Source organism: Taudactylus pleione, unplaced genomic scaffold, assembly GCF_031769625.1.
Source record: "Taudactylus pleione unplaced genomic scaffold, aTauple2 ptg000066l, whole genome shotgun sequence".
NCBI lineage: Eukaryota > Metazoa > Chordata > Amphibia > Anura > Myobatrachidae > Taudactylus > Taudactylus pleione.
The window spans coordinates 30803416-30816609 of record NW_028284468.1 but is presented as its reverse complement, the minus strand read 5'-3'; positions in this window follow the sequence as shown (position 1 = coordinate 30816609).

The window sequence follows — 13194 nt, the reverse complement described above, 5'->3', positions numbered from 1 at the left end:
GTTTTGAATGAGTAAGTATGAAATTAATGAAGAGATATCAGGCAGAAGTTTGAATTGATACTTTCTTTTGTAACCCACAGTTCTGTAAAATGTTTATTGCAGAACAGTTGATAAAATATGAATGTGCCACTCATCTAGGGTATGAGTTTGCTAAGAGGATAAATAGGCACATTTGTGCAAAAATATAGTAGATGCTCTGCAGGTCCAAATCCACCTTGTCATGTTATTTCTAAGCTGGAGGAATCTATGGGGTATAGCATTAGGAGTATGCATTTTGGCTACCTCACATTGTCATTACCATAGTTTCCATCATTATTTTAGTCTAGTATAAATAGTCCATATAATAGTCAAAATGTCAAAATCTACTTTTAGAGTTTAAGATAAATTGTACAAAATAAATACATCAGAGATTTATGTTTTATCTCAGCATTGTGTTATTTTAAAGGTGTCAGCAAGACTTTTGTTAAAGAGTCAAAAAGTCTGGAGTAACAATTATTTATTTATTATCAGTTATTTATATAGCACACACATATTCCGCAGCCCCGCATATTCTGGCCACTCACATCAGTCCCTGCCCCAGTGGAGCTTACAATCTATATTCCCTATCACATGCACACACACCTACACACTAGGGTTAATTTTTGGTGGAAGCCAATTAACCTACTAGTATATTTTTGGAGTGTAGGAGGAAACCGGAGTCAACCCACGCAAGCACAGGGAGAATATACAAACTCCGAACCCATGACCTCCGTGTTGTGAGGCATTAATGTTAACCATTACATCATCTGTGCTGCCATTACAATTAGATGTCCTAGTATGCGGGACTGGATATGAGAACATAACTTCCACTACAGTAACTCATCTTACTAGTTTCCTAGACAGAAAGTATAAACATATGTTTAAGAAGTTGTTTTCCCTCAATGAAGCTTAACCTAACATATACTAAGGCCCGTATTCAATTTGGAGCTAAAAGCCGGAATCGGCAAAAAAGTTTCGCCGATGATGTAATTTCGCCAGGCGGAAAAGTATCGCCATATTCATTTTGAAAGACTTTCCACCTAGGCAGAAAGTCAATGCAATGTAATAGGCGGAAAAGTTTCGCCTATGAATGGCAGATGGAAATAAGTGCAGAATTGGGATTTTGGGGTGCAACGTTGCGGCAACCCCCGTGCATCCTTCAGACAGTCCCCCAAAGGTAAACTGCATCAAAAAATAAAAGATAAACACCCCAAAAAATCACTTTCAATTTGGTGGTGAAATTTTTTTTGGGGGGGGACTAAGTTAAAAACTAGCTAACTAGACTCCGAGGGGCTCTGGGGGGCTCCCCGAGTATGCCCCAGGTGTTTTTTTCATTGCAGGTGCTTGCAGCAAACTTATTTTTCATGAATTTATAAACTTAACTTTACCAACTTTTAATTATGCTGGCCCCCATTTTCATGTACCCCAAATTTGCTGGAATAAGTTATTTTCAGCAAAAAAACACCTGAATACTATTCTGCACCACGTATACAAAAACACTATTTAGCAGCTATTGAGCCCGTTTAAAAACACCAAATACCTTCAGCAAGCCAAATTGGGGGTAACCATAGCTAACCCCCATGGCAGAGCATCTTTTGGTAGGTGTCAGGCTGATTTCCCCAAATCTGACAGTACTTTCCGCTTGTTTAAGTTTCGCCAGGTCCTGTTTTCACGTATTTTCAAATTGAATACGGGGATATGCAGGCACGTGCACGATACTTTTTTCCACCTGCAATACAGGTGAAGTCGGTGAAAAGTCCAGGAGGCGGAAAAGTATCGCAGGTCCGCTCAAATTGAATACGGCTTTAAGTTACAAAAAAGTTTTATGATTCTTTAATCTTTATCTGAGCCTGAATCCTAACTCAAAACTCAAAAGTGTAATACTCTCCCAAGACCCAACTGAAGCAATAAAGACATAGATAAATTATATTGGACTGATGATTTGGAAAAGTTTGGTAAACTCTTCTTTTGACTCTTGGAAAGTAATAGACAAGCTTATGTCAAGAGCTGCTGCACATATTATAGCTTATTATTTACTTACAAATCACATACTATTCATATTTCTAAAAAAATAAATCTCTTTTATTTAAACAAATAAATGCTATCATTGCTGGGCTGATTCTGAGTTGCACACTGTTGCTGCCACATTCGCATCTTTTGCTGTAGTCGCTTCTACAACTATATGATAATGTTAGTAAAAGCCCTTTCCATAATGTACAAGTGTGAATCTGAATGTGCAAGGTCAGAAACACCCATTTTGAGTGTTTTTAGATGCTGTAATACTTCTTGGTGCATCTTTAGAAGCAACTGTAGGTTGCACCATAAAAACTTGCACCTGCCCTATGATCGGAGTACATTTTCCATCTGGGTATGGCCTCCAGTGTGAGCGATTGAGCATCTGTGTATGCAACCATTTCAGCAACACTCCTTCGATACTCCCATAACACACCAATAAGATAGTATATCTCCTTGTGTCCACTTGGCCATCTCCCAATCATCGACAATGAATGCCCAATACATTTTCAAGACATTTCTGAGGCTGTGCATCTCAATCGCACCTGCCACTTTGTGCACAGACTCTGGAAGCATGGACAGTAGCAAACAATTGCTCAACTGCATCCCACATCGATATGGCTTGAGACTGATAGGTATATTTACTAAAGTGCAGGGTTTTTGAAGTGGAGATGTTGCCATAGCAACCAATCAGATTCTAGCTATTATCTTCTAGAAGGTGCTAGATAAATGACAAGTAGAATCTGATTGGTTGCTATGGGCAACAACTCCACTTGTAAAGACTCACACTATACCCCTCAGAATCAGACCAGATTGGTAAAAACTTAGATTAATTATCCATGTCAAATGGGTTTCATGCTTCCTTGTACCACCCAAGAGGTTGCAAACATGTCTGATTGAGAACATGTTGGCATGGCTAACTAATGTTATCTAATATTTTCCCATAACAACTGTGAATTTTAAGTTTGTGTAAATATATGTTTATTTGGTTGATGTAAATGGCAAATAAATATATCTTATATATCCAGCACCTCCTTTCAATCGGTTTACATAGAGTTAATATTGCTGTTTCAATATGTGGTTTTTAAAAAACAAACATGTGTATTGCTCCCTTTCTCCTTCCAAGTCTATTTGTATGTAATATACAAATCAAGTTAATTTACAGTACAGGCTAAACAGTATGTCAGAGAACACAAAATAGGTTCAAAAACTGGTACATAATTACCAACTAAAATAACTAGAAATGTTATATTACCTGAAGTTTTATGCAACAGCAAAATATATATAGAACAAATTTAAGCCATGTTGGTTTTCCTTCTAGGATATATAATTATTAAAATTAACATCAAGTAGACAAAATTTTCAAAAGTAACTCAACTCTCCATAGCAATAACATGGTAATGTGGTTTCCGCAAAAGGTATAAAATGTATCTGTCACTTTCACTCAATATGTATTCATAAGACTGCAGCCTATCAATTAATTATAGAACTGTGACCTCACTGAAGCCCTTCACTCCTCATAAATATTTGTTAAGCCTGCACAATGGTTGCCTCAATTATGTCACTGACTTTAAGTTATTTGATAAGCTGCATTCTCATGACTATTGATTCAGGCTACAAAATGGATGACACCACTGTGTGTAAGTGAAAGGTGCAATTTAATAAATCCAGCTAATCTCAATTTTAGAAATATGTCTTGTCATATATACTTCTATGTAGCATCTATATGTGTGTATAAATATATATATATATACATATTTATTCTAGCCCCTTGCTAATGATTACTCAGGGCTGTATAGTAATTTCTTCTTTATTTCTCTTGATTTTCTCCATTTATAATCATTTATGTACAGAACTCAGCAGAATTATCTGTTTCCTCTAATGTGAATATTTGTGACATAGCTAGGATATTATCATTCATAAAAGCCACAAATGTTATGTAGTCTAATAAGGAATGCAAGATAACTTATTTGCATGATAATTGAATTTCTCCAATTTTGTTTAATGTCTTTTTTAAAAACAGCATACTGTGTATGTACATGAAGCATCAAAACTGTATAAAAATAGTTTATAACACATCTAAGCATATTCTGTATAATCTGTGGTAGATCAGTTGATATCTCTTTTCTCTTAGTATTACTCCATTACTTGTAACACAACAAATTATGAATATCATGAATTAGATGATGGAATTTTACCCACCAATCTCACAAATCTATTAATTGTTTATTACCATATTTTATAATAAACAGTTTGCAAAAATGTTGCAAGTTTCCTATTGTTTGTGTAAAACAAATACAATTGTCTCTTGTCTAGATATAATAATACTTAAGTATGCTACCTAATTATTTATTGCAAATACAAAAATAAAATACCTAAAAGGAGTAACAGTCTAAAATACCAATTTTCATACTTTGTGGAATAATCAATGCTCAGAACAGGCTTCCTGGGTCAAAGTATTGCCCAACGTACACCAACGGGAGGTCAGACTGGGACCTCAACCCCCTAGTTTGTCTTCAGGGATCCAATGTTACCACTCAGTGAAGTTTTCATCTAAATTACTTGATTTTGTCCAAATCCATCCAGTGGAAAGCCCAGAACAGGCTCTCCTGGTCAAAGTTCTGCCCAATGTTCCTGGGCCAAAGTTCTGCCCAGTGTACACCAAAGGAGGGTCCCATAGTATGTCTTCTGGGATTCAATGTTACCACTCTGTGAATTTTTTGCCCAGATTCATCCAGTGGAAGGCTAAGAACAGGCTCCCCGGTCAAAGTTCTCCCCAGCGTATACCAACAGGAGTTCTAACCGGGACCATAACCCCAGCTAAAACTTTGCCAGGTTACAACTGGACCACTTCACATTGGTTTCATCCCAATTGGTGCAGGAGTGTCCGACTGCATAACAGACAGAGAAGCAAACAAACAAACAGACCAATGAATTTTATACAATATAAAAGATGCAGTATGTTGTCATAAATGAATAAACATTGACACCAGCAGTTTTATAATTTCACAAATATACTAGTGTACATTTTCCTCTCTCACCTCTGTAGTAACATATTTCCTTTCATCACTATTGAAATAGGGGAGCCACACCAACTGCCAGTGATGTTTGCCAGCACTTGGGATGACAGTTGGTATTTGAATATGAACTGTGCTACAGCCACGATGAGACAGGCAGAACATTACACAGGTAGAGGACATATTTTAGCCCTTTTCACCCTCTTTGGAACTAAATTTATTAAAATCCCCTACGTAGTGGAATGAATGAACTCCACGATTTTCATGTTTTGAGGTACAGTACAGGGTTTTGGGTTGGTCATTGATTTAATTGTTCAATTTTGTGTTTTAAGTTTTTGACCACCGCTTAAAAATTATCTGTTTGAGCTGACACCCAGTAATACTGGGGGGAGGTGCCTTTTATGCGTGATACTTTGTTTTATCTATTAATGCACTATTCATATATTGCTAGGTATACCACACCTACTGGTGCTATATACTGTAAAATACTGTAAATACACTTTAGAAAAATAACGTATTTGTCTTTTCGTAAAGTTAATTAAAATTTATTCTACAGTCAGCCATAATTTTTGACTCACCCTCGTGTATATAAATAAATATTTATATATACATATAAAACCACAATGCTCAGCACTCCAAATGAATAAGAAGCAGCCTTATCTGCCCTTCCTGAAAATGAGATGCACAGCCGGATATATGGACAACACTCCTAGCTTGCAGCAGTGAAAACGGATACACTCTCTCCAAAGTGATCATTTCCTTCCTCACTGCTGTAAGCCAGGAGTGCTGTATATATATATATATATATATATATATATATATATACTGTATATTGTTCCTATGTAGTAAAATAGAAAAATAAAATACATTTGGGAATGTTAGAAAACATTTCAGATGGAAATTGGAATGTAAATACTGATTAAATGTGTTTTTCTCCCACAAACCACTGGTTGTTTTCATGTGATTCAAATAGATAGCCAGCATCCAAACAAAATGTTTTAATGTTGTATAAAACCATTCAGTAATACTGATTCTATTACAGCCAGTAATTTAATATGAAAGGAGTTATTATAAGAGTATGTATGTAAGGATATGATTTTTTTTAGACTAAGAACCAGATTTACGTACACAGTTTGTCAAAGACAATAATGCTCTATTTAAAGTGGCAACAGTAATAAATGAAACATAGAAACAGAATTTGACGGCAGATAAGAACCACTTGGCCCATCTAGTCTGCCCCATTTTTAAACATATTGTTACTTCAACCCTTATTGATCCTTACTTCTTCTGAAGGATATCCTTATGTCTATCCCATGCATGTTTAAATTGCTCTGCTGTCTATCCTCTACCACCTCTGATGGGAGGCTATTCCACTTCTCCACTACCCTTTCTATGAAGTCATTTTTCCTCAAATTTCCCCTGAACCTACCACCCTCCAGTTTCAGAACATGTCCTCTCGTTCTAATACTTCTCTTTCTTTGAAGAATGTCTCCTTCCTTTACCTTGTTAAAACCCTTTATATATTTCAACGTTTCTATCATGTCCCCCCTTTCCCTTCTCTGTTCCAAACTATACATATTAAGATCTTTTAGTCTTTCCTGGTGCGTTTTGTGGTGTAGACCTTGCACCATTTTAGTTGCCCTTCTTTGTACAGTCTCTAATGTATAAATATCCTTCTGGAGATAAGGCCCCCAGAACTGAACACAGTATTCGAGATGAGGATGTACCAATGACCTATACAGTGGTATTATCATTCTTTCTTCCTGCTACTGATTCCTTTCCCTATGCAACCAAGCATGTGACTTGCCTTCCTCATTGCATTGTTACAATGTTTGCTTGCCTTTAAGTCAACTGAAAAAGTGACTCCTAGATCCCTTTCCTTTTCAGTAGTTTCCAGTATAGTGCCATTAATACTATATTTAGCCTTTGGATTTTTAAGACCCAAGTGCATGATCTTGCATTTTTTGGCATTAAACTGTAGTTGCCACATTCTTGACCATTCCTCTAGTCTACCTAGATCATCAATCATGTGTTTTACCCATCCTGGTGTGTCTAACCTGTTGCATACCTTTGTATCATCTGCAAAAAGGCATAGTTTCCCTTCAATACCATTTGCAATGTCACAAATAAAGATATTAAAATGCACTGGTCCAAGTACAGATCCCTGAGGTAATCCACTGGTAACATTTCCCTCTTGAGACTGCACTCTTGTTTACTACAACTCTCTGTTTCCTATCCTGCAGCCATGATCTTACCCATTCAACTATCTTTGTGTCCAATCCCACGCTTTCCAGTTTATTTAATAGTCTGTGATGTGGAACAGTGTCAAAAGCCTTACTAAAGTCTAGATAAGCTATATCAATGCCCGCCCCTTATTGATTTCCTTAGTCACCCAATCAAGAAAGTCAATAAGATTTGTTTGACATGATCTCCCCCCAGTAAATCCATGCTGTTTGGGATCCTGCAAATTGCTGGATTTGAGATAATCGATGACTCTTTCTTTTAAGAGTGTTTCCATCAATTTCCCTACTACTGATGTAAGGCTCACTGGTCGGTAGTTGCTTGCCTCTTCCTTGCTTTCACTTTTGTGCAGTGGGACAATGTTTGCTCTTTTCCAGTCCTCTGGAATTACTCCAGTAGCTTGTGACTGGTTGTATAATTCTGTTAATGGTGTTACCAGCACCCCTATAAGCTCTTTTAGTATCCTTGGATGTATCCCATCTGGCCCCATTGATTTGTCCGCTTTCAGTTTAGAGAGTTCTGTTAGGATCTTCTCCTCTGTAAATGTACTTGTTCCTACCTCATTTTTCTGATTACACCTGCAATTAAACTATGGCCCCTTGCTCTCTCTCTCAGTAGTGAATACTGAACAAAAATAATTATTAAGATGATCAGCTATTACATTGTCTCCCTCAACAAGACTCCCTCTTTCTGTCTTTAGTCTTTTTTTCACCTATTGTTTTACTCCTTTTGCTTATATACTTAAAAAAAGTTTTGCTGCCTTTACCCACTGACTGTGTCATTTTCTCCTCAGCTTTTGCCTTTGCCCATCTGATTACTTCTGTTTAACAAGATACACCTGTTTGGCTTCAATATTTTGCATCTGCTTGTATATCCTAAAGGCCATCTTTTTTGCTTTGGCAATACTTGCTACCTCTTTCCCAAACCGCTTCCTTTTCTTTGTGGTTTTCCTAACCCTTTTGATACAAAAGTCTGTTGCCTTTAATATTGCACTTTTTAAAATTTTCCACCCCTCTTTCAAGTTCCTCCACTCTGACAAAGATTCGCTTACACGTCTTTCCATCCCTGCAAAATCAGCCTTCCTAAAATCTAACACCTTTGTTTTTGTATGGGGTAAGTCAGTATCTGTCTTTATTCTGAACCATACTGCTTGATGATCACTGGATCCCAGGTTTTCAACCACTTTTACATCAGATATTCTGTTTCCATTTGTAAGTATTAAGTCTAATATTGTGTCTTTCCAAGTGGGATCCCTCACCAATTACTGGAAGGAGGCTCCCTGCATTGATTTCAGGATGTCCCTACTTCTAGTGGAACTTGCCACAGACACCTCCCAGTTTATATCGGGTAGATTAAAATCTCCCATGATTATAACCTCTCCTTTTAATGCCATTTTAGTGATGTCCTGCAATAGTTTATTGTCCAGTTCCTCTTCCAGACCTGGTGGTCTATAGATCACCACAATACGAAGAATAACTTTCTCCCCTGTTTCTATAGTCACCAAAAAGTACTCGTTTTTTTTCTTCAATACTATGTATTAACATAGTATTTATGCTTTCCTTGACATAAATTGCTACTACTTCTCCTATTCTTCCCATTCTGTCCTTCCTAGATAATCCCAGTATAGCTATGTACCAGTCATGATTTTCATTGCACCATGACTCCATATTAGCCACAATATCCAGATCATCCCTTGTCATTATTGCAATTAGTTCGGGAATTTTATTTCCTAAGCTCCTAGCATTTGCATACATTGCTCTTATAGTTTTTTTGTTTGTTTGCTTATTTCTCCTGTTCCTAGGTATGTTCATCTCTCTGCCTGTGTTTATTTGGTTTTATTCTGAATTATCTTCTGTTGCTGTGGATATGTTTCCTGTTCCATTTCCCAGCAGAAATAATACCTCTTCATTGGGGGTGCAGATTTATTTTTTCTTGTTTGGTTCACTGTCCCCCTCTTCTAGTTTAAATAGTTCTTGTTGAAACTTTCAAACTGTTCACCCAGTATTCTAGTTCCTTTTGAAGATGGGTGCAGGCCATCATATTTGTATAAGCTTCTATCTTGCCAGATGGCGTGGCTATGGACTGTCGATCCAAATCCCTCCTCATAACACCACTTCTGTAGCCAAACATTGAAGTTTCTGATGCAATGATTTCTATCTCCCCCTCTGTGTACTGGCAATACTTCTGAAAAAGTTACAGTGGTTGCCACCTGCTTTAGAGCAGTCCCAAACTTCCTGAATGCTAAACCAAGCATAAATATCGGTCAATGCCTCCAATTATTGGGGACTTTGACACATTTCAGATTTTTAAATCTAGCCTTAAGACCCACTAGAACTTACTATAGTGGGGAATTGTTAAAAAAAAAGACTTTCTGAGACATATGAAGACAGAGAAATATTGTGGTCAGAGATTCTTCAATTATTATTGCATACTGTACCTAAAAAAAATAATAAAAAACAAAGTACAAGTGAAACATTTATTTTATGTGGTTGTGTATGGAACATTAACAAATGTTATTGTTTTATCCAAATTTAAAATCAAAGACAAGGAATTGATTTGCTTTGACTGTGCTTTTATTTCCTTCACTAAAGGGGATTTGAAAATCTTTGAGAGGTATAACAGCAGTTCCAATTGTGTAAGTCTATTATACTCTTTAGCCAAGGAGATACAGTGATAACAAGATTTTTTCTTTGTGATTGGGAGCCCTTACAAATCAAAGGGAAGGTCCTTACCAGTAGCTCTCTGACAACTGTGGTAGAAAAATCTACATAGATTCATCACATTGCAAGAAGATGGTCCATCCCTGAGGTAGCAGGTTCTAAATAGCAAGAGTCAGCAGAAAATATTTCAAACTTCTAAATATGCTACATGAGGAATGGATGCAGTGAGCTGGAGACACAATAATGCAATCATCTTTAACCAAAGTCAGTACTCTAAGGGGGTTGTGTGAATTAAAAGAGCACAACTTTTTCAACAACTTGTGGGGAAAACTTGTCTTAGACATATCAAGTAGTCCCAAGCCATATAAAGTACTCAGACTGTGCATTGCTTTTTGACTTTGCTTAAAAAGTTTAACTGTTTATTTGTGCATAGAATGTCATACAGGAACAACTGATAAAGAGACAGAGTGTAAAGCATTGTTATTGATGTTAATATAACTAGGCAAAAATACACTTTAGATCCTGATTGTTAGATCAAGCCACTGAAACATGAATGTATGAAATGGTGTTATGAACTTAATGCATTTTCTATTAGAGAATTGAAGACAAATTATATGTAATTATAATTAATTTGGTTTTAGAAATGCATGAAAAGCTTTAATATCACATAGGTTGTTGCTCAATCACACAGGATATTGTTTAACTCATACATAAAGATAACAAAATTCTACTTTAATGTACTGTACATACTGTGGCAAGGCCAGGTTAAGGGTGCTGTCTCCTGAAGTAAACAATTGCACTTGTCATGCAGCAGTCAAGTAGTAGTAAACCAGTCCAGGACCTTTGTACAAGTATCCACAGCTAGTTTTATTAGGAGCACAAAAATAAACAAACATTAAGTAAATCATGGCTTTTCTGGCTCTAACTAAACAAAATAATGCACTCTCTCAGAGTGAAAGACCTAAAGTCCTGCTCATAAAACAGAACTCTATTGCACAACAATTACATTCAGTAATCACATTGTCTCTCAAAAGGCCTCTAACCTTTTTCCCCAGGCAGTGAGAGACTGAGTAGAAAGACATATATGAAATGGATTATATTGTAAAATATCATATGTGTATCTGGAAATTGTAGCCAAACAAATACCAGTGACAATTGGAAAATAACTCTAATCACATGGATTTCAACACTACAGCCCCTCAGTGTCATTGCAGTAGCCAGGATGACATATGTAAAACACAATATGGGGACACAAAATAGTATAAAACCAAAAACATTTATTCAATGTGAAAATAAAATAAAATAACCACGTACCATCAGAGCCCTTTTTTGAACGGTACAATTAAACACATATAGGGGTATGTTGCTCCCCCTATAGAGCAGTTTGAAGTGCTGCTTTCCAGAAACTCAACCCAGGGATTTTATGTCCCCATATTGTGTTTTACATATGCCATCACAGCTACTGCATTGACACTGAGGGGCTGAAATGTTGAAATCCATGTGATTGGAGTAACCAGATCATTTCACCTTATGGGATTTCATATTTCAACAGGAACGGATTCCAAGTGAAGGACATAATATCTTCAGAAAAGTGACTATTCCTAATTGTATTATATTGGGACTAATCATCCAGTAGACTGTACCAAAAAAGAGTGCTTTGAACTGTTTTATATCTTGCATTTATGTATGGTGATTGGTGAGTTTCACATTTGTTTGAAGCTGCCTTTTTGAAGTTTGGAGCGCAAACAAATGTCTTTATTGCATTATAGAATTGGAAAATAATTTGTCCCATCTTGAAGCCATTATAATTAGCAAAGAAAAATACTTAATGACTAAAAAATCTTTTTTTTTTTTAAAAACCAATGACACTGTCAACAAACTAACAATAATCCACCAGTCAAGAGTGCATTTATATTGAATTTATGACTATTAAGTTAATTTCAGACATGAACATGTAAATACTTTTTTCCCCTGAAAACAAAAAAACTTGTTTTTTTTCAATAAAGAAGAATATTGCATTTTTTTCTTAGTACTATTTAGATAAGTGAGAGTAGGACATTCTTAAAAACCTATGTTTTGTCATTCATATATGAACTTCTCAGATAAGCAAAGTACAGTAGATGACTACAGAAAAACCCAAATATTATTAGTGATGCCTTATCACAAGATACAGGTATATCAGTATGTCCTGTATTGAGAAAAAAGGCAGAAGGTAATTCAATAAATAGAACAAATATTAATAAACAATACAGCTAAAAGATTAATAAATAAACATAATGCACACGTCTATGCATATGAACACATGACATCAATGAACAATGGACTATTATTTATTATTTTTACAGCAAACATCATTCATTGATAATAATAATCAGTTCAAATGCTGAGACACTCAGACAACGCACATATAGTATGCAGACGCAAAACAAATGACTCACAGTGTTCAGGCCCTGTACAAACAACAAATTCTTCTATCAAAAAACAAAATTTCAGTAACAAGCATAAATTTACATTATATTTCTCTTTGAATACACCTTTTTTACAAACAAAGAATTGTCTTTTTTTCTGTTTCATTGTAAAACCTGGAAACATTACACATTCCCTGATAACAAAACTTGGCAGAGACACAGCTGACTAAATAACTAGTGGCTTTAACTTTCTTAACTGCATTTGTGAAGGAAAGGATCACTGTCTCTTAGGCTTCTTATATCCCCAGGAAAAATACAATCTCCTGATTAAATTGTAACACATAATCTCAGACCTTTTTTTCCTTGTCTTTTTACTTTATCTTGGCATGGCTTCTGCTGATCATTTATTAACCCAGTCTGTGAATTTTTCTTATTTTGGAATATTTTTTTATCCCTCACTTTTTCCTTATAGTTATATTTCAGAATTTTTTATACACCAACACAATTTCATCATTATTACTCCATGCACATGACTTGCCCAAGGATTTTTCGATAATAACATAGTAGTCTTGAATAACAACTTTACTGGTACTATATTGGTTACCCAGATCAACAAATAAATATATGTCAGTTCTTTATACTGTAGTCCAACCAAATCAATATATTAGAAAGTATGCTCACTGTAGAGATTATAGATATGTTAGGGCATTATAGAGAGGAAAATAGCTATCATTAATAATTAACTATTATCCAGTTGAACATTGTATATATTTACTGGTTTTTGTTAATGTAAGGTCATTGAAGACAGGTAATCTGAATGCCTTTTGTTAATTTGTA